The sequence below is a fragment of the Sebastes fasciatus genome, chromosome 20, assembly GCF_043250625.1.
Source record: "Sebastes fasciatus isolate fSebFas1 chromosome 20, fSebFas1.pri, whole genome shotgun sequence".
Classification (NCBI taxonomy): Eukaryota; Metazoa; Chordata; class Actinopteri; order Perciformes; family Sebastidae; genus Sebastes; species Sebastes fasciatus.
In genome coordinates this window covers 17,810,746-17,829,718 of record NC_133814.1, presented here as the reverse complement: position 1 = coordinate 17,829,718, position 18,973 = coordinate 17,810,746, and the positions used below count along the sequence as shown (strand labels likewise).

Here is an 18,973-nt window from a genome sequence, read left to right as displayed (position 1 = left end):
TTAGGTAAACAATGACTACTAAGAGTAACTTCTTATCACATTATAACAGTGATTATAATGAATTATGAAAAGATTATAATGTATTAAAACTATGAGAATTATAATACCTTGCAAAAAACAATGCCAGTGAGTGACCAGCAATTATGAAGTATTATGATACTTTACCTTAAAAGTCATTATAAAATAATTTTTTAATGTGTTATGATTATTGTTATATAGCATTATGGATAATATAAAGTGCTACAGTGCTATAAGCAGATTATAACGCATTATAAGCATGTTTATAATGCATTATAGACATGACCGTCATAGAGTTACCGAAAACTCAAGTTGTAATAAACCTTTAAATTAACCTTTTAAAATGATTCTCTATTGAAAGAGAAGCCTTTTTGGGATCACTTCATTTAAGTGTTTCACTTGTTAAGGTGATCCACGATACCAACATCTGATGCCAGAGGGCAAACACACTGGGAAGTTGTGCACAGCAGGAAGTAAATTACCTGCATTTGCATGAATACGACACATAATTGGTAGTTGCTGTGATGCTGATCTGGTGGCACACAACATGTATACGGCTGCACTGTTGTTGCACTGGAGTGTGTGTGCTGTATAGGTTATGTGTATGTGTGTGTGTGAGGCTCCACATAATTACAGAAGCGGCGGTTAACAAGGCGCCGGCATTTGTGTTAATCAGTAGAGAGTGAGGACCGGGGAGCTAACTGAGCTGGTGTCTCATGCGCTCTAAATGTATCACGCTAAAAAGCATTATCTCTAAACCTGTAATCATCCCTACAGCACTCAATTCACTGCAGTGTGTGTACACTTGATGTTTGTGGCTTTGCCCCATAACTACATGTGAGTCCGTTCTAATGTAATAACTCCATACGGACGTCCTCAGAGACCAGCAGCTTGTGCGTGTTGGGAAAACGTCCAATCCCTCCTCGGCTAACCCGGATTTGGCAGTCAGTACAGTTTAGTATGTACAGTATATGCCGGCATTATAACCTTAAAGCTGTAAATTACAAGAAAATACTCAATAAAGGGCTTACTAGTGGGCAACCTCCGGGTCTGAAAAGTCAAGCCAATGCGGAAGTGCCTTAAACTTGCATTCTTTCTAACAGCCAGCAGGGGGCGACTCCTCTGGTTGCAAAAAGAAGTCTGATTGTATAGAAGTCTATGAGAAAATGAGCCTACTTCTCACTTGATTTATTACCTCAGTAAACATGAGTTTATGGTCTCAATTGCTAGTTTCAATTCTTCTTCAATACAGCATGATGTTCATTTCGTAAATTATGGTTCCATTTAGAGTCAAATAGACCATAAAGCAAGGTATGCTTTAGGGCGTTGCTACCACGGCGTTGTCCGGTCTGGGAGTTGTCTGTGTTTTCGTCTTACAACTTTAACCCTTTCTCAGTGTGTTTTCAGTTTATTAAACATTTTGGTCGCCTAAAGATGTCTTATTCAGGGTTCGGTTGTACATGTTGTTGGCGACTGCCAAAATGCAGAACTCGAGACTTCACGTCACGGTGACTACGTCTACTTCTTATATACAGTCTATCCCCACCAAGCAAAGTTCACATGATTTATTCAATAACTGGGTCACTCATAGCTGTGGGAAATGTTAGTATTAGGAGCGCCGCAAAACACAGAATGATTTTTTAATGTTGATTAATGTGTTCAATTATTAGTCACATGAAAGTATTTTTCTTCCACCACCGCCGGCTGTGTTATAAATCCCAGTAAGCATCAATTTGGTGATTCACAGGTCAAAAGACTTCTAGACATCTAGGTTAAAACAAGGCCAAAATGTAGTTGAATAGTGAACGTTTTTAACTGCTGTTTTTACAGTATTACAATGACAATATTTGCATGTGTGGTTACGACCTGCTTTACATTGAAATTTACAGTCAAATTGATTTATTGAAACAGTAATCAACATGTTCATGTATAGTGAAATTGATAACAAGTTGCAACCCGTCTATACAAAACATATAATTCGAAAGAGTGATGACTTCTCGACCTTTAACCGTAATTCCAGCAAAATAACCCAATTAAAGTGTTACAGATGGTTGCAAGTGTCACGTTATTAGTGTATATGTAAACACACTGGCTGCGAGGGGAGATGATTACCATCGTGTTTCTACACAATCCTGCTTTTATCTTGAAAACCTGCTCCTCTGCAGAAAAATCATTACAAACGACGAGCTTGTCATTCCTACATTTGCTGTTCCAGCGTTCCTCCTTTGACTTCAAGTGTCTTTGTCAGGTGTCTTTTTTGAAAAGCAGAGAGATGCGTATCTCGGTTGATCTTGCATGTCTTGAGCATATCAACAACAGGAAGCAGCAGCCTCAAGGAGCCTTCGAGATTTCTGTGCTCAATGTAACACCAAGTGGAAGTGGAGCGCTGTTGAGGGAGGTGAATGGGAGGGCAGAAGTCCCAGAGATGGTATTTATTACTGAGAGCATAATTTTGTGATTAAAATAGTTCCTTTTTTCACACATTTATCTGCTTTTGTCTGCTTTTTAAAACTGTCAAAAGGTATGTGGTTTAAAAAAAAATGAAATTTTGCAATATTTCTTTGCAAAAAAAAAGGTCATACCATTATTAATTTCACTCAGCAAACCGCACATTCAACAATGCAAAGTAGCTCTGTGTGTTTAAATGTTTCTGAGCTTTTTTTTTATCACCTTAGCTCATTGTTTCCCTTTTTTCATTGAGGCTGAAAAACCCTCTTTAATCCTGTTCCATTTGTCCACATCCACGCGCATTCAAAACCTACTGTATTTACTAGTTAAAATGCAAATAAGGCCCACTGGGAATAATGGCTCCAAAGAGCTGGCTGGGTGGACAGACAGCCTGTGGCTCTCGAGAGCTTTTCCCCACAGCGTTGAGAGCAGAGCCAGGTGAGAGTTTCACCCCAGGTGTTCCTCTACCCGCCATTGTCCGGGCTTAGCGGGCGGCATCCAGTTCCCACCACCCGTCTGACTCACCAGCGGGTTTCGTGGCCACTTTGCACAGAACGACTGTTCTTCACGCAGCCAGTAAAACCTGCTGCTGACTGGGAAGGAAGGAATGAGCCTGTCCAGCGCCGGTGGCTGTGGCGACTGCGGGGATTTTGACTCCATGAGGACCCAATTAAACCTGGGAGGGCCTCTCTGAAGGAATAATAACAATGATAAATGCACCTCTGTGGCCGGCTTAAGAGAGGCAGGGAGAAATGTTTTATTGTGCCGGCCTGTCTTGACACAATTTACTCCCAGCTACTGTTTTTTTTTTGCAGTATCAGGAGGTTTTAAAAAATCTCACCTTGTGAAAGTTTATTCTTTTTCTAGGTGAAGCCTGGTGTCATCTTTTAAACATTGTGATGACTTTGCTTTATGCAACATCAAACCCGCTCTGCATGTGCTTTGAATTGGCTCGGGATGCCGTGACTCCCTGCCAGAACTACAAATAATGTGTGTGTGTGTTTATCTGTGTGTGTGTGTTGGAGTTGCAAGCATGATTAGAGCAGATATGTGTGTGTGTGAATATGATGTGGAATAGATTTTTGTGTCTGTTGCGATTCAAGGAAAATATATTAATCAGCCGTTTAAGTTATTTATCAAGCAGAATTGCTCGTTCCAGCTTCTCTAATGTGAATACTTGCTGCTTTTTTTTGTTTTATATCTTTATAAATTAAATATCTAAACAGTTTGGTTGGTTGGTCAGACAAAACAAACAACTTAAAGATGTTAATTTGAGCTCTGGGAACTTGTGAGGGTAATGAATTTTTCCTAAATTATTTTGCCATTTCAGTTTAAAACAAGTAGGGCTGTCAAAGTTAACGCGATAATAACACATTAACGCAAATGTGTTTTAACGCCACTAATTTCGTTAACGCATCAACGCAACTTGTGATATCAATCTGTCAGAGGTTGTAGCGGCCTCAGTTCTAAAGTGAAGATAGTGGTATCATATGAAACTAGAAAACATAAGGAATCCATTGGTACCAACCATGTCATACTAGCTTGTCGCAAAGGAGAATAAGTTAAAGCTCCAAACTTGCGCAAAATTTTGGCGAGGAAAAACTGCAATGGCCATTTTCAAAGTGGTCTCTTGACCTCTGACCTCAAGATATGTGAATGAAAATGGGTTCTATGGGTACCCACGAGTCTCCCCTTTACAGACATGCCCACTTTATGATAATCACATGCAGCTTTGGGCAAGTCATAGTCAAGTCAGCACACTGACACACTGACAGCTGTTGTTGCCTGTTGGGCTGCAGTTTGCCATGTTATGATTTGAGCATATCTTTATGCTACATGCAGTACCTGTGAGGGTTTCTGGACAATGTTTGTCATTGTTTTGTGTTGTTAATTGATTTCCAATAATAAATATATACATACATTTGCATAAAGCAAGCATATTTGTCTCCCATGTTGATAAGAGTATTAAATACTTGACAAATCTCCCTTTAAGGTACATTTTAAACAGATGAAATATGTGCGATTAATTGCAATCAATAGTGAGTAACTATGGACAATCATGTGATTAATCGCGATTAAATATTTTAATCGATTGACAGCCCTAATATAAACCAAATGAAATCAAAATTCTAGTGCACACCAGGGTACTGTCATAGACACTATTTTTTCAAATCTCCCTTTAAGGTACATTTTGAACAGATAAAAAAACGCTTTAATCGTGATTAAATATTTTAATCGGTTGACAGCCCTAAAAAAAAGTATTATTAATCAATATTGGCAAAAAAATAACTATTAATCTGAATAAACTCGTTGTACATATGAGTATTTTTTCAGATCGTCTGATGACAGCGAAATGTTTTCTGTTTTTTAAAACTCTTTATTTGGGGTTTATATAGAGAAGATATGCAGTCATTTGAGACTCAACCTGTATTTTCCTCTGTCAGGTGATGATTCAGAGAAAAACTCCTTTAATTAGATAACAGGCGTCTGTATTTCAGATTTGCACTTTGCCAGCAGTTTGTCAATTACTGCTTGTGGTTTCATACTGCCAGTCAGTCTTTGTCTGGGCCCGAGCCTCCTCCTCGCCGCGCCGCAGAGCCGTGTTATTGTACTTAAACAAATCAATTCTGTTGCAGTTGAGCTTTTTTCCCTCCATCCCCCGTCATTATGAACTGTTTGCAGTGCAGAGCACATTGATTTTTCACAGCCCTGGAAAAGCTGTTGATGAATAGCACGGAGGTATCTGGGGAGAATCTGGCTTTAAAAAGGAGGCACCCAGCGTCAACCCCTCCTCCTCCACCTCCTCCTCCTCCTCTCTCGACCCATTGAGCCCCCAGCGCTCCTCCACTTTCTCTTTTCAGAGAGCGGCACTTCCAACAGGGGAGAAACGCTGCCTGAAAAATCTTCCAATGATTAAAAAAAAAAAGAAAAAAAAAGCAAGGCACAAGGGTCCGCCTTCTCCTGCTGAATGTGAAAATGCACCTTGTGGGTAGACAGTTTTTATATTTGGAGCATTAGCCTCATCCTGTCAACCAAAGCATGGGCTCAGGAGAAGCTCTAGAAATGGCGAACATGCTGCGTGTCACTAAGCAGACGCTTTGTGAAACCGATACACTAACAGGATACAGCTATAGGCTTTAAAGGAGGGAAGGGAGGGGTGGGAAAAAAATGGCATTCGTCCCGTACTAACACTCCACACTTAAGACATTTTTATTCTATCTTTCCCTTCTAGCATCCCAATCAGCTCCTTGAAATGTCATAGTTCAACATTTGACTACTTGAAAATGAGTGTTAAGAAAAATTGGGAGCAGAACAGGAACAAAGAAAAAGGCCAATAGATCCTTAAGTACTACCTTAACTTAGACCCTTCATTCAAAGAGGGGTCGAGGACTTTAATTTAGCTGAACTCTCTCATGAAGTCCTGAATAATAGCTTTCGACATCCAAAGTCGACTCCTTTCTTTTACATGTAAGGGTCTTGTGGAATTTCAAAATAAAGTTACAACACTCACACAGAGAGGTCAGCCACTCATTTGGGTATTGGAATTATTGCAAATGTTAATATTCAAAGTGTTTTTTGTTTGCTTATTCTCTCTCAGATGTCTGCAGAGGCACGCATGCTTTATGGAAAGATAACACATGCTTATTATGTTAATAATTACAACTACTCACAATGATTAGTTCTCTAAGGAAAATGAAGTCTGCACTTGCTTGTGGCGATAAACTGTGTGGCCCCTAAATAAAATGTCCTCTTTATTTTCTGGGTTATTGTATTAAGTGCTTAACTGGCTTATATCTAATGGTTTCCTCACACCTTTTTGAACTTCACCAATAACTAATGTGGTCATTTTTAAAGGTCTGAATGTCACTGGGCATACGCGGCGCTATGAGCTAAGTGCAAAGCTATAGTGAAGGCCTGTCTTAATAGGCTTATCTGTCAATCGGGGAGTGAATTGTGAGTGTGCCACGGCAGCGAGCTTACTCTGTGGTGGATGTTTATGATACCATACTGATCATCGGTTGCTCTTTTGATTCGTCCTTCATGGGCACGAGAGCGTGAAGGAGCTTATCCGTGCCGGGAAGAAGAAGTGTATCACGTTAAGCAAGGCACAGATGGAGCCCAAAGGAATTTGCGAGTGGGCTTGATTTTCAGGGGGGGGAGGAAGGGGAAGAAAAAATGCAAATGTAATAATTCAGTGTTTTGGAGCTTGGTGGATAATGCAGCGGTGATTGATGTATTTTCTTTTTCCCCCCCTCTGATTTCTCTCAGGGGCAGAAGACGTGAGGCGCTGAAGTGTTTCTCCTCCTGGTGTGTGAATGGGTGGGGGGGTCCTTCGTGGTGAAGAATCAAGGATTGAAGTCAGCGCAGGTGAGTCTTGTTTTTTTTCTTATTTTGGCGGGACCTGCAGAGCCCAGCAGGTGTGAAGTAGAAATGTATGCTTTGAAATTAGTGTTACCGTCGCAGTAGAAACTGAAGGTACAGGTTGTTAGCGGCAGGCTAGCAGTTGTGTTTTGGTGATGAGGTGCTTGCAGTGAATTTATTGCCTTTATGCAAATATTATTAGGTTGTCGCATTCACTTAGTTTGTCCTCTACACTCTTTTTAATGCAGTTGTGATGCTACCAGTTGTGTGCATAGCTGTAGCTGACCACTGTGTATCCTTGGCATGTTCCATTAGCATTTCAAAGGGGGTAAATCTTTCACATCAGGTTCGACTTTGGTGAACTTTGACAAGCAAATTTGTGCCGTTGACCAAAATATTAGCCTTTGACAGTGTTGACCTTTTTTAAGGGAATGAAGCTGGAGAATCGTAAATTATTAGCTTTGTTGCACCATCTACTTTCATTTAACCCTCCTCTGTCGAAGTGTAAACATCATGGTTTGCAGACCATTACGAGACAGGTCTCAAATAAGGTGTTGGGGCAGGGAAAAAACTTATTGTTACATTAGTGGACAAGCTAATGAGCTTGCGTACTGATTGTTAGCAAGCTAACTCGCTCAGTGCAGGTTGTTCTCGTACACCGTTCGTAGCTATGCCTACGAAAAGTAATGCACTGTAATTTGTATATATCCCACGAAATCAATGCGTATTTAATCCAAGTATTGGTGAACTAGGAAGTAGGCCTATAAAGAGCGACAAATGCTGCGTAGGGAGGGTGAAAAAAAACACAGATGTTTGTCCGGGAGACCGCTGTTCGTGTCCCGTGTGAAACCAGAAGACAGCGTTGATTTATTTGTTCACGTAACTTCCGTACTTAAGCTACGCCACTTCTGTGGTTATTTTATCCCAGACCACGATTTTTTTTTCATGAAGCTAACTAAGTAGTTTTGTTGCCTAAACCTAACCAAGTTATTTCCTGTGAAGACAGAAGTTTATTTTGAAAACACTGTATGCATGTAACGTGCGGAAATTGACTGATGTTGCTTGACATTTGTAGGGGAATTCCTTAAAAAATAGGAATAACTTTTCGGAAGACATCTCAGTAACACTATTTGATGTATTGTCCTGAGAACAAAATGCTGTGGGGGAGTAAACGGCACAGTAGAGAGAAAATAAAAAGAAGCATGGAGAGCTATTGTGGCTGACATGTTAGCTATAGAGCTTGCCAGGTACAGTAGTTCACCAACTAGCTCTGTGAATAGCCACCTCTAGCATATGAGAAGGCGCGGGTAATCTTTACGTTTTGTGAATTTGAGAGCAGGAAATGACTAATTTGTGTGAAAGACTTAAATAATTTTGAGAGCACAGATTCTTTTAAATCCCTGAGACTTTGCGGCTCTGTAAGGACCTTCTTAATTAAATGTCGCTTTGTCTGGAATTAAACAAAGCTTGTTAGTGGAAACAGATATCTGCCTCCCCTGTCACTACACTTGATTTAAAGACTACAACTTTGTTTGCTCGGACACGCTCTGTCCTCCGCCGTGCTCCGGTGTCTTTGGTAAACATTTGATGGCAGCAGTTTGTGTGTGGCCAGCGTCGGCTCACCTTGCAGAGCATGTTGATTTCATTAGGAGCTCCTGGGGGGGCTCTGAGTAACAAAGTGCTGAGATGTTGCGTGTGTTTATGTTTTTTTGCAGAGTCCATATGCAGTCTGAAAGTGTACACACACACAGAGGAAGGTCATGGCTATCCTCTTCACCAGCAAGCCACCAGTTTATCCTTATGCAATATGTGGCTCAGTGTATGTTCCAACTAAAAGGGAGAATTATGTGGTGGAAAGGGAATGTAATTGGTTCGTCCACTGTATTATACAATACAGCTATGGCTTCATGGATTAGGAATTGGGACATCCAGTACACACACACACATACTGAATAGATAAGAGTGGTTAATCTTGATTAGAGCAGTGTGAACGCTGAGAAATACTGCGCCCTGACAAACATCTGCCCGCCACAAAGCTGAGTGGGATAAACCAAAGTGATTATTGTGGAAATGTCAGGCGAGGTAGACAGCGAGAGCAAGTGCAACGAGGGTGGATACGACACGAACGGGGACATGACACGAGTGCTTCACAGTCAGTTCTCTCTCCCTCACTCTCAATGACAGATTTTCCTCCTCTCACTGTCGATGTAAGGTTGCCTTTGCGGAGGGAAAATCTAGCTGAGTTTGATGGAGAGGCTGCGGTGAAGAGAAATAGCAACAGTCTCGACTGGAGAAGTGTGATCTCTGAGGTTGAAATACGATCACCAGAAATTAAGTGCGTGTAGGACTGTGAGTCATTCTTTATTGATTAATGTCTCCGTTATTTTTGGGGATTATTTGCTCAGTCTATAAAATGTCAGAAAATAGTGAAAAAGGATATCTTCAAATGCTTGTTTCGTCTGACCAACAGTACTAAACCAAAAGATATTCTGTTAATGATGATCTAAAACAGAAATAAACAGAAAATGTTCACATTCGAGAAGCTGGAACACGATAATGCGCAAGGCATTTAGCAATGAGAATGCCTTTCTTGATTTTGGCATGCCATTTGGAGAGTTGGATGACTCCAATAAACACACGACGTTTGGTGTTTTGTTAGTTACGTTAATGATGTGTTTTTTAGTGACGTTTGTGACGTGTTTTCCATATGTATTTTACTTAGTTTACGTACTTATTTTAAGGACAACTATGAGGATTTTCCTAAACCTAACTAAGTGGATTTGTTGCATAAACCTAAGTGAGTTGGATGCTACCATAGTTTTGTTGCGTGGTGTACAAATGACACACTAAAATGCATCCTCATGACACGTAGAATGTCCTTGTAATGTCGTGCAATTTATAGGCCTTCCTGTGAGACCGGGTTGAATGATGATAAACGATTATGGAAATAGTTGGTGTGGTATTTCTTGTCGATCGATTAATCGACAAGCTCTTTACCAGCTTTGGTACCCAGTTTCATTTCAGTTGGTTGATGTCTGAAGGTTGCCAGGTTGGTCTTTTTTGTCTCTGTTGCGCCAGCCAGTGTAAGCCCTAATGAATAATTGCTTTCCTCTGTGAAATGTGAAGGGTGCAGACATTCTGTTAACCTCGCTAAAGGAAAAAAAAAAAAAAAGAGGAAGGAAGGAAAAAAAATCCCCTTCCTGTCAGTGGTCTCTCTTTCTCTCTGTTCTTGTGAGATCTGGAACTGATAAGTGTGAGGCCTCTGGTAACTGAACAGGAAGGATAGAGGGCCTGGCCTCGGAGCCCCTGCCTCCGTCTGCACACATGTCCACCTCCCCTGCACGGGCAAACAAAGAGAACAGCCACTTAACTTCCAGTTTCAAAACATTCAAGCCTATTAGAAGGATTATTATCACTTGTTGGAGTGAACTCTTGTTCTGAGGAGATTTCTGTTGAATATAATAACAGAGAGGCGTTTTGATCAAATAGACCTCGGCTAAATTAATGCTCTGCAGCAGCTTCACACCCAGACGCAATCACAACTCCCTTGTTCCACTGACCAGTGTTGAGTCAAGTGGAAGTACTTTATTAAACAAGCACATGGCGGAGCAGTGAGAGTTTATCATTCAACCCGAACACCCAGCGGTCTGAATGACAAGCTGTTAGACTGATAGCCGTTGTAGTGTCTGTACATAGATGTTTCCTGAAGCAGGTGTTGAAAGATCAGTTTTGTGAGCTCCAAAGTATGTGATGAGTTAACTTTACAAAAAGTTGTTTAGAAACTTCTTTGAAATTTGCAAACAGAACAGACAGGACACCATTTGTTAAGTATTTACTGCGTGAAAACAGAAATTACAGACTGGCTATCTGTAACTTCAGAGTTATAAACAACAGATTCCCCAAAGTTAGTGGAACATCAAAGTGTCTGGAAAGGAAAAAGAAGATCTGTAATCTCTGTTATGATTATCTTCTAGGGTAGGACTACCAAAAAAGATACCAAAGTACTATTTAAACCATCCCTCTATGTTTATTTTACTATTAAAGTCACATAAGCCAGAGGTTATATGTAGGGATGTCACAATACCAGAAATGTAGTAGTCGATACCAATACCAGTGAAATTCCACGATTCGCGATACCAAGGTAAAAAACAATAAATCCCATGTACTTCAACATACATTCCTTTATTATCGTTTGCATACTGTTTTTTTTACGAATTTGTTATTAATCCCTGATGATCTGCCTCAAGTTTCTTGTCAAAATCTAAATTTTACAAGATTAGACCTACATTTGAACACATCATGATAACGTTATAATTTACCTTTGCAAACTTTTACGGAATAGAGCTTGAACGCAACATAATGCAACTCAATGCAACCTCCGTACGTTAGCTGTTAACTACATTATTTAGCCATGCAGGACTGTGCTGCCCACCGGTTGCTAACAGCTAACGTTGCTAGATCTTCTCCTGCCAATTTCAGTACAGATTTGTTGTTCATAATGTAGCATTATCAGAGACATTTTCTATCGTCTCGAGCCCTGATCCCCGGTATCTGTGGTACTGAAGAAAAACGACTACCATCACGTTTTCAGAATTTTGGCATCGACTCTGAACCTAAATATCATTTCTTGTGACATCCCTAGGTACTGTATACAGTATGTAAACTAGGTGCTTTCTTTAAGAATGTCTTTAATTTGTGTAATTTATGCTTCATTCCTGCAGTGTGCCATTGTTTTGGCATTATTTTGTCATACATCTTGTTGTCTGTCTGCACTCCATACCATGTTAGCACGGTCTTGAGTTAATACATCTAATCCAAAACTAGAAACCCCACTGTTAGGAAGATAATTTGCCGTGCATTTCTGGTGCATTGTATTCCTGCAGATATTATGCGAGTGTCCAAAAACATTCTGAGAAATGCAGGAACTCACTTAACTGGATAGTAAAGTGTAAAAGTGGCTACAAAGTAAATACAAAGCACTTTACCATAATAAAATACCCTGTTGAATGAATTGAACAACTGGTGGTGTCTTAACAGTGAACAATTATCCATGGATTTTTGCTCTTGAAGCTTTTGTGTCACCATGACTGAGATGGTGTAGACTATTAACTCAGAGGTTCATCAATAACGTGTAGTAGATGAATGGAAAGATGATTTTTCTGTACACTACTAGCTGAGTAACCGGGCATGACAAGATAGCACTCGAGCCAGGTTGCCTTCTTGCATCTTCTTTGAGATCCATCTATTATCTTATCTTTAACGCTCATGTGGAATTCCACTCTGATCCCTTCACAATAGCTGAAAAGCAACTTTGGGAATCTTGAGGCGTATCTTTTCTTTTTTTCCGAGCTGAGACTGTGGCGGAGATGTTCCGGGGTGGTATCCTTCCCAGGAGAGACTGCGAGATAACGTGCCAGGGTGACAGCTGAATTATTAGCCCATTAGTCACCGGAGAGAGAAAGAGGTGGATGAACATGGCATCCGTCAAGAAAGTGCCTCCTTTTTGGAGATAGCCTCCCCTTAAACTGCCGCCCAGGAATCTTGTAAGTCTCTCCCACTGATGTAGGAGCTGGAGGGCCGGGGTCAGGGAGCAGAGCCGGAGCTATCCCGGCGCTCCGCTGCTGCTCATGACCCGGGCCGCCTGTCCTCGGAACAGAGCAGCATAACACAGAGGCAGAACTCAGTGTGCTGGACTAAAAATAGACTTGGTGGCGTCAACAACCTCTTTCCCCGTAGACGCACACAAATGCACGCTCATGCTTCTACGTGCACCCCCAACCAGCGTCGATGCAACCGCTGGTGATAGTCGGTGACATGCCGGTTTGATTGACAGGGTGACTGCGGCGGTACAAAGTGTCTGTGTACTCGGGACAGATGTGCTCTGACGGGCTGAGTTGACGTACAGTGTAGCAGGAGGAAGCCATTAAGCAACACTTGGCTCTGAGATGAACTTCCCCACTGCTTCGTGACCCCTGCTGAATCTCCGAGCAGCCTTTACGCGTCTTTGTGTCAGCTATCTGCTCCGACTCCACTCAGACAAAGAACGTCACAAAGAAAAAAACGAAGAGTATTGAACAAATGGAGTGGCGCTTGCTTCCCTTTGATGCAAAATTAAAGCCGATATCCCTTTGACATGCCTTCCACGGATAACTTGTCAATTTCCTGCTTGTGATGAATAGCTCGAATATGCCACGCTTCATAAGCCAACATATTAATTAATGGCACGGCGTAAATTGTTTTAAGAACGCTTGGCATTGAGATGCTGTTGGCTTGTGAATGGTCTACCTCGATGCTGCTTCTTCTGAAATACGACCACATCAACAAGCCTTTTTCGTCTGCCCATATTATTGCATTTCTCTCCGTCAGTGAGAGCAGTCACTGTGGTCTCATTAGATCTGGTACATTCTTGTTGGTAGAATATAACCAAGACCCAACAAGCTTGACTTGACGCCACACAGCTTCTGCTAAGTGTTCTATTTGTAATATGTCTGCGTAGAAGCTAATGAAATGATGATGGTGGCAGCGCTGCAGGGCCCTGAATTAGCCCATCAGCTGGTCTCAGTTTGAACATTTATTTACAGCAGACAGACAAATAGAAGCCCAGATCCTAGCAGTCGCTGTAATTTAAGTTCATTAAGTTTTTGCACTACCATTTTGTTACTTTATGTTTCCTGTCTCGTACATTTAAGAGTTTTTTTTTTCTCCGCTATATTTATTTGACAGTTATAGCTACTTGTTACTCTACAGATGTCAGCATGTTTACAGAACTATTTGACTGTATATAAAGTAGTTAAAGCGTGTATAATCAACATTACTCCAATAACAATATATTAAACGACAGTAGCCGTGTTTCCATTCACATATTTCTATTCAGATTTGGAAGTATCGCATTAGAAAAGCTGTATGGAAACGGAATAATTCGATAAAACTTCCTCAATTGCGAAAAAAAAGAAGTTTTTGCTCGCTTGAGGTGGTTTTTGCCTTTTATCGAAAGAGAGTTGATGTGCTAAATAAGATATGGAAACGCCTTTGCCGAATAAATTCTGACGTAGCGGACTTTTAACTCACCTGACTGATCAGCTGTTTCCGCTGTCGGCGTCTTCTCGGATATTCCCGTAACGTGCGAATGATCGTCTTCGATCCAGTGAGTCAGCATGAAACATGGCCAATATTAGCTGACATGAAAGAGCTATTAAAACTTGCATAATTGAAACTAATTCCTGAAGTCCTCTCTCCATTTTTCTATCATAGATGGTTAGATAGCCAAGCCGACTTGTTTTGTTTCACAACCTCTACTTCTTCTTCTTCTTGCGGAATTTCAAAAGTTTGCTTAAAATTTGCTCGACAATTGAATGGAAACACGGCTAGTGTCACAATGTGATGATATGAGATTGGTATCGATCTTACTTACATCTAACTCTTGGGAAGAATGTGAATAAGTGCATTTCCCAAAACGTCAAACTATTCCTTTAAAGTTAGCTCCACCTCGACCAGCTACAAATACTTACAAACTCTAACATTTACTTGTAATTGATGTAATAACATTCACTTCATTAAAAGGATCTGAAACTGATCCACAGCTCAAGAAGTATTTACAGGTATAGTATGCATCACTTTGTGACTTTAAAAACTGAAATAAATTTCGAAGGCTTTGATATGAAATATATTACCATTTTATCTCTTTAAGCTCTGCGGCGCGATCGAGTGTCGCACAATGAAGTCGGATCTTCTTGAAAGCTCAGGAATTTTGTGGCAGACGGGCTGATAGTCATCAATTTGAGACTGTTTGGTAATTTTTGGGATCAAAGGCGATGATGAGGATGATGATACTGATGCTAATCCCACTGAAGGGGATGATTGAGTCATCAAGGCAAAACAGCTGTCTTATGTGCCGCCTCCCCCCCCCCCACCACCACCACTGATGATGACGGTAGCAGAGTGTAAGTGAGTGCAATTGACAGCGGAGTTGGAGCTTCCTCTGGGAGGAGGGAGAAAGGCTGAATCTGAGCGGAGGGAAGCAGGCAGCAGGGTGGCCATGAAACATTCATGCACCTGGGGACTCTCGGCGTATAAGGAGAGCAAGCTGAGCCAGTAATGAAGTAAAGAGCAGAGGACTTTTAATGGCTCTGTTTGTCCTTTTTATGAGATTAGCTTTGGTCTTGCTTCTTATATAAATTGCGTTAAAAGCTTAATTGCATACAGTGATGTAGCGACGCTGCAGTGCCTTGTAGGAAATATTACTTACATTTGGGATAATCTAATTGTGGTTAGCAACGAGATAATTGGTACCACAGGTGTGCGGCTGGTTATAGCGAGTTATTCCCAGCCCCCTCTGCCCGCGGACTGATGACATGACAACGGAGCACCAAATGTGGACATCCCCCAGTTGTGCCGGCGGAACAGTTGTCCCTCCCAAACTCAGACGGCTGCGAGCTCGCGTATAGGGACAGAAAAGGCGAAGAGAGAGGAGCAGAGGAATGGCGAGATGAAGAGCAGAAGAAGGGAGAAGCAATATTTAGACAGCTGCACGTGTATCGCTGTCAGAGGAAGGAGGGAGAGGGGGGATATTTTGGTGTCCTCAGCGAGGCCTCAGACAAACTCCCGCTGCAGTATTGATGTCACTGCACCCTCCTGACAGCACACTGTAAATCACAAGTCGCAGTCGTCTATAGATTTACAAACACCTGCTACCTCTCTGTTCCTATATCATGGCAGTATATTATCTGAATGAGAAAACTTGTTCAAACATGCTTTAAAGAGAGCTCACTGTCAGCCACTCTGTTCCCCAGTACAGTAACGGCGGTTGTGCGAGAGTGCCGGTCACATGTCTGCGGTCCTGTGCTAGACTGGCCCTGTGCCTTGAGGTGGTGGATGGCAGCTGACTGCTCTGATTCACTGGGAACTCGACTCGTGCGTTGTGCGCCTCACAATGGACTGACTCATACAGAGTCGACGCCGAGCTTGTTCAGTGTCCATCGCTCAGACGTTTCGCTGGGACTTTCTGTTTGACTCCTTTGTTGCCTCTGTGTTTTGATGGAGACAGTGGTCTTTTCTTATGACTGTGTATTTTTCAGCATTGTTCCTTTTTTTTTTTTCATTCCCATGGGAGAGGTCAGTTTCCCGCTCCTCCTCCTCCTCCTCCTCGCACTGTGGTTTCTGTTGTCCTGAGGAGGATGTGGACGGCCAGACGGTCGCTATACTAGCAGCTTCCTTTCACCTGACGTGTACCCACATTTCACCCTCACTCCACACAGTTCCCCCCCCCTTCAACCTGTACGATTCGCTAATGATCCCTCACTGGCTTCCCAGCAAACACTGCTTTCACTGTTAGGCTGCGTTTAGAGCGATGAAATTCAACCAGTCCAGTTTGAATAATATATTTGAAAGCTTATCAGATGCCAAAACAGTGGACAGTGGTACTACTGTCTAGCAATGGTTCCCAAAGTGGTTGGGTTAAGGATGGGTCCAACACCCACTCAGCCGTTAGCAAAAAGCAGTAACGTAGGTTACCAAAGTGAGCTAATCAAAGCGAATCAATAAGGCTAGCACTAGTTAAGTCAAAGTTAGCTGTGCTAAATTTGGAAATAGCTGAAAGGGTTAGCTCAGATTTCTTTGAAGTGGGGTTGTTTGTATACTCCGCGTTCTGCAAGTTAAAATTACTGCTTTTGTGAATGTAGTCTGGTGGCTTTGAAGAGAGCGATATGATGGCTTTACTTCCCTGCAGGAAAGGGCTGTCTGACAGCGAGGTAAAGCGGCTGCGAACGGAAGGAGCAGAAAAACGTGTTTTAGCCACTTAAAAAAATCAGTCAAGTGTATGCTATATTCAGATTATTTTTACTGCTTTACCTTGTCATCGGTTATTTTGTTTGTGTTATTGTGTGACTTTTGGATCCAAACTATCGTGGCGTCCACCTGTCTGCTTCTCCAAACTGGGAGCGTGCCGACGGCCATCTAAGTTACTGTATGTGACGTTAATACACTAACTATATGAATGTATATATACTGTACATGTAGCAACGTCATCATGCAGAAACCTACGTCAGGTCACATGGCAAAAGGTTTTTAGAAGGGCATGGGCAAATAGCATTTTGACGCTAAAACATACATACTTTGACCAAAATTTGAATGTTCGGAAAATACAGAATGATATTAAAACCTCAGCCCTTTAAGGATACGCCAAAAGTGCTGCAAGATTTGTTCATTTCCATTATTTAATGTGTGTGTAGAAAAAAACAAGGCAACAATTGCATAAACTCCATTTCATGTCACATTTTCAATGTGCCGACGCAGTGTTCTCATTGAAATGAATGAGGAGGCTTTGGTTTGTTTTGTGTGTCAATATTTGTAAGAAACAAGGATAATGATAGAACCGTGTGCTCTTTCAGTGCTTTATCTTTTGTGACAGCTTTTTGTGCTTCCTTTTGAAACTGTTTTCTGTTTCGCCACGTGTTCTCCGCTGAGTAACCATTCGCCTTTGTGCTCTTCAATAAACCGTTTTTGCTTGGCGACAGCGTTCAGAGACATTAAATCTCTACCTGGGCTCCCTCTCGCTCCCCTATCACATAATAACATGTGCAACATCCGCACAGCAGCCACTAATTGCCGCTGGATATTAGAGCGAGGTCTCCTAAGATACTGACCTTGCTTTAGCCAATCATAACAGAGCGTGTTACCGGGGTTGAGCTGTGATCAGAAGAGTCCCCGCAGCACGAACAGGAGGAATTAATTATTCAGACTGGCTGCTCGCACGTTTTGCTGGACACCACATTTAATGACATCTATAATGGCATCTTTGTGAGAGATTAATGGCGATGTGAGACTATCAAAGCAGAAAAACGCACAAAAGTCCAGCCAGGCGGCTCTCTGCGTGCCAGGTACAAACACAAAGGGAACGATGGGTGCATTTTATGGCAGAATCCAGATTTTTTTTTCATCCTTTTTTTTGGTTCTCAAATTCATCACCTAGGATCTTACACACCTTGTCTCTCATTCTGTGCAATCTGGGACATTTTGTTTCAAACTGACACCCATGAACCTGTAATGAGATGTGCCTTAAATATTTATTATACGAGGAAATGAAGAGGTAAAAGATTAGAGCCTTGTCCTCACAATATTTACATCTCTGCCAACGCTGTTTAGCTTCTACAGCTCGGGGGGGGGAAAGGCTGAGTTTTATAATGATCAGTCAGTAGTCGGGTTTCCACTGACCTTTTACGAGACGGGAGAGCATTTGGATGGATTGGAAATGTTTTTGTGTTAGTTAGGAAAAGGGGAAACAGTGCATTTTTTGGCCTGGGTGTCATCTTGATCCTCGACAACTTTGCCACTCATTCAGCCAGCAAAACATTTTTTGTTGTATCCTTTAAATTAGTAATTTGTCTAATGATCAAATACAGCAAATAAACTGTTCTCTTATTGAAGAGAAGACAGAGTTTCTGTCAGTTTCAGGCACACTACTTTTCTTAATCTGTGGAGGAAAATAGCTGAATTACAAGAGCAAAAAGAGATTGGAAACTTGAGTCGGTATTAATGGTCTGGACATTTTGATAGTAGTTCTGAATTTGTGACTTAAAGGTTCAGTGTGTAGGATTTGGCGGTATCTAATGGTAAGGTATGGAGATTGCAACCAACTGAAGCTTTTCCCATGTTCCAAGCGTGTTGGGAGAGCTACGGTGGCGACGCGAAAACACAACCTCTCTAGAGCTATTTGGAGCAGAGCCAGTGTGTAGAGTGTGTCTGTATGTGGGAAGTGAGTGGTGAAGCAAGAGAGAGAGAGCGGCGGCGACGGGAGCTAGTTACGTTATTGTCTGCGGCCCAAGCAGGTAAAGTTAACAACGTTTGGTTTGTCCGTTCAGGGCCACTGTAGAAACTTGGCGGTGCAACATGGCACACTCCCTATGTAGATATAAACGGCTCATTTTAAGGTTACGAAAACAGGATTGTTATTATTATACACTATAGAAAACATACTTATTACTATTATATTCCATTTCTGCCAATAGTCCCCCTATGTTACACACTCCTTTAATGATGAAAAATCTGGTGTCAAACATGTAGATACAATTTCAGTCTAGTGTAGTAAATCTTCAATAGTCAAAATCAAGCTTCAAATGCATTTGTGCATGTTTTTTTTAAGGGAAAACAT

General features: G+C 41.6%; 1 protein-coding gene across 8 annotated transcripts in view; it reads left to right on the top strand.

Moving 5' to 3' along the window:
- Positions 1-18,973, top strand: part of LOC141758023 (zinc finger MIZ domain-containing protein 1-like) — a 134,263-nt gene that overhangs the window by 30,793 nt on the left and 84,497 nt on the right. For all 8 annotated transcript variants that reach the window (XM_074619048.1, XM_074619047.1, XM_074619053.1 and 5 more), the window contains exon 2: positions 6,736-6,834. The gene's annotated coding sequence lies outside the window, so the exon portion shown is untranslated. The remainder of the gene's footprint in view (positions 1-6,735; positions 6,835-18,973) is intronic.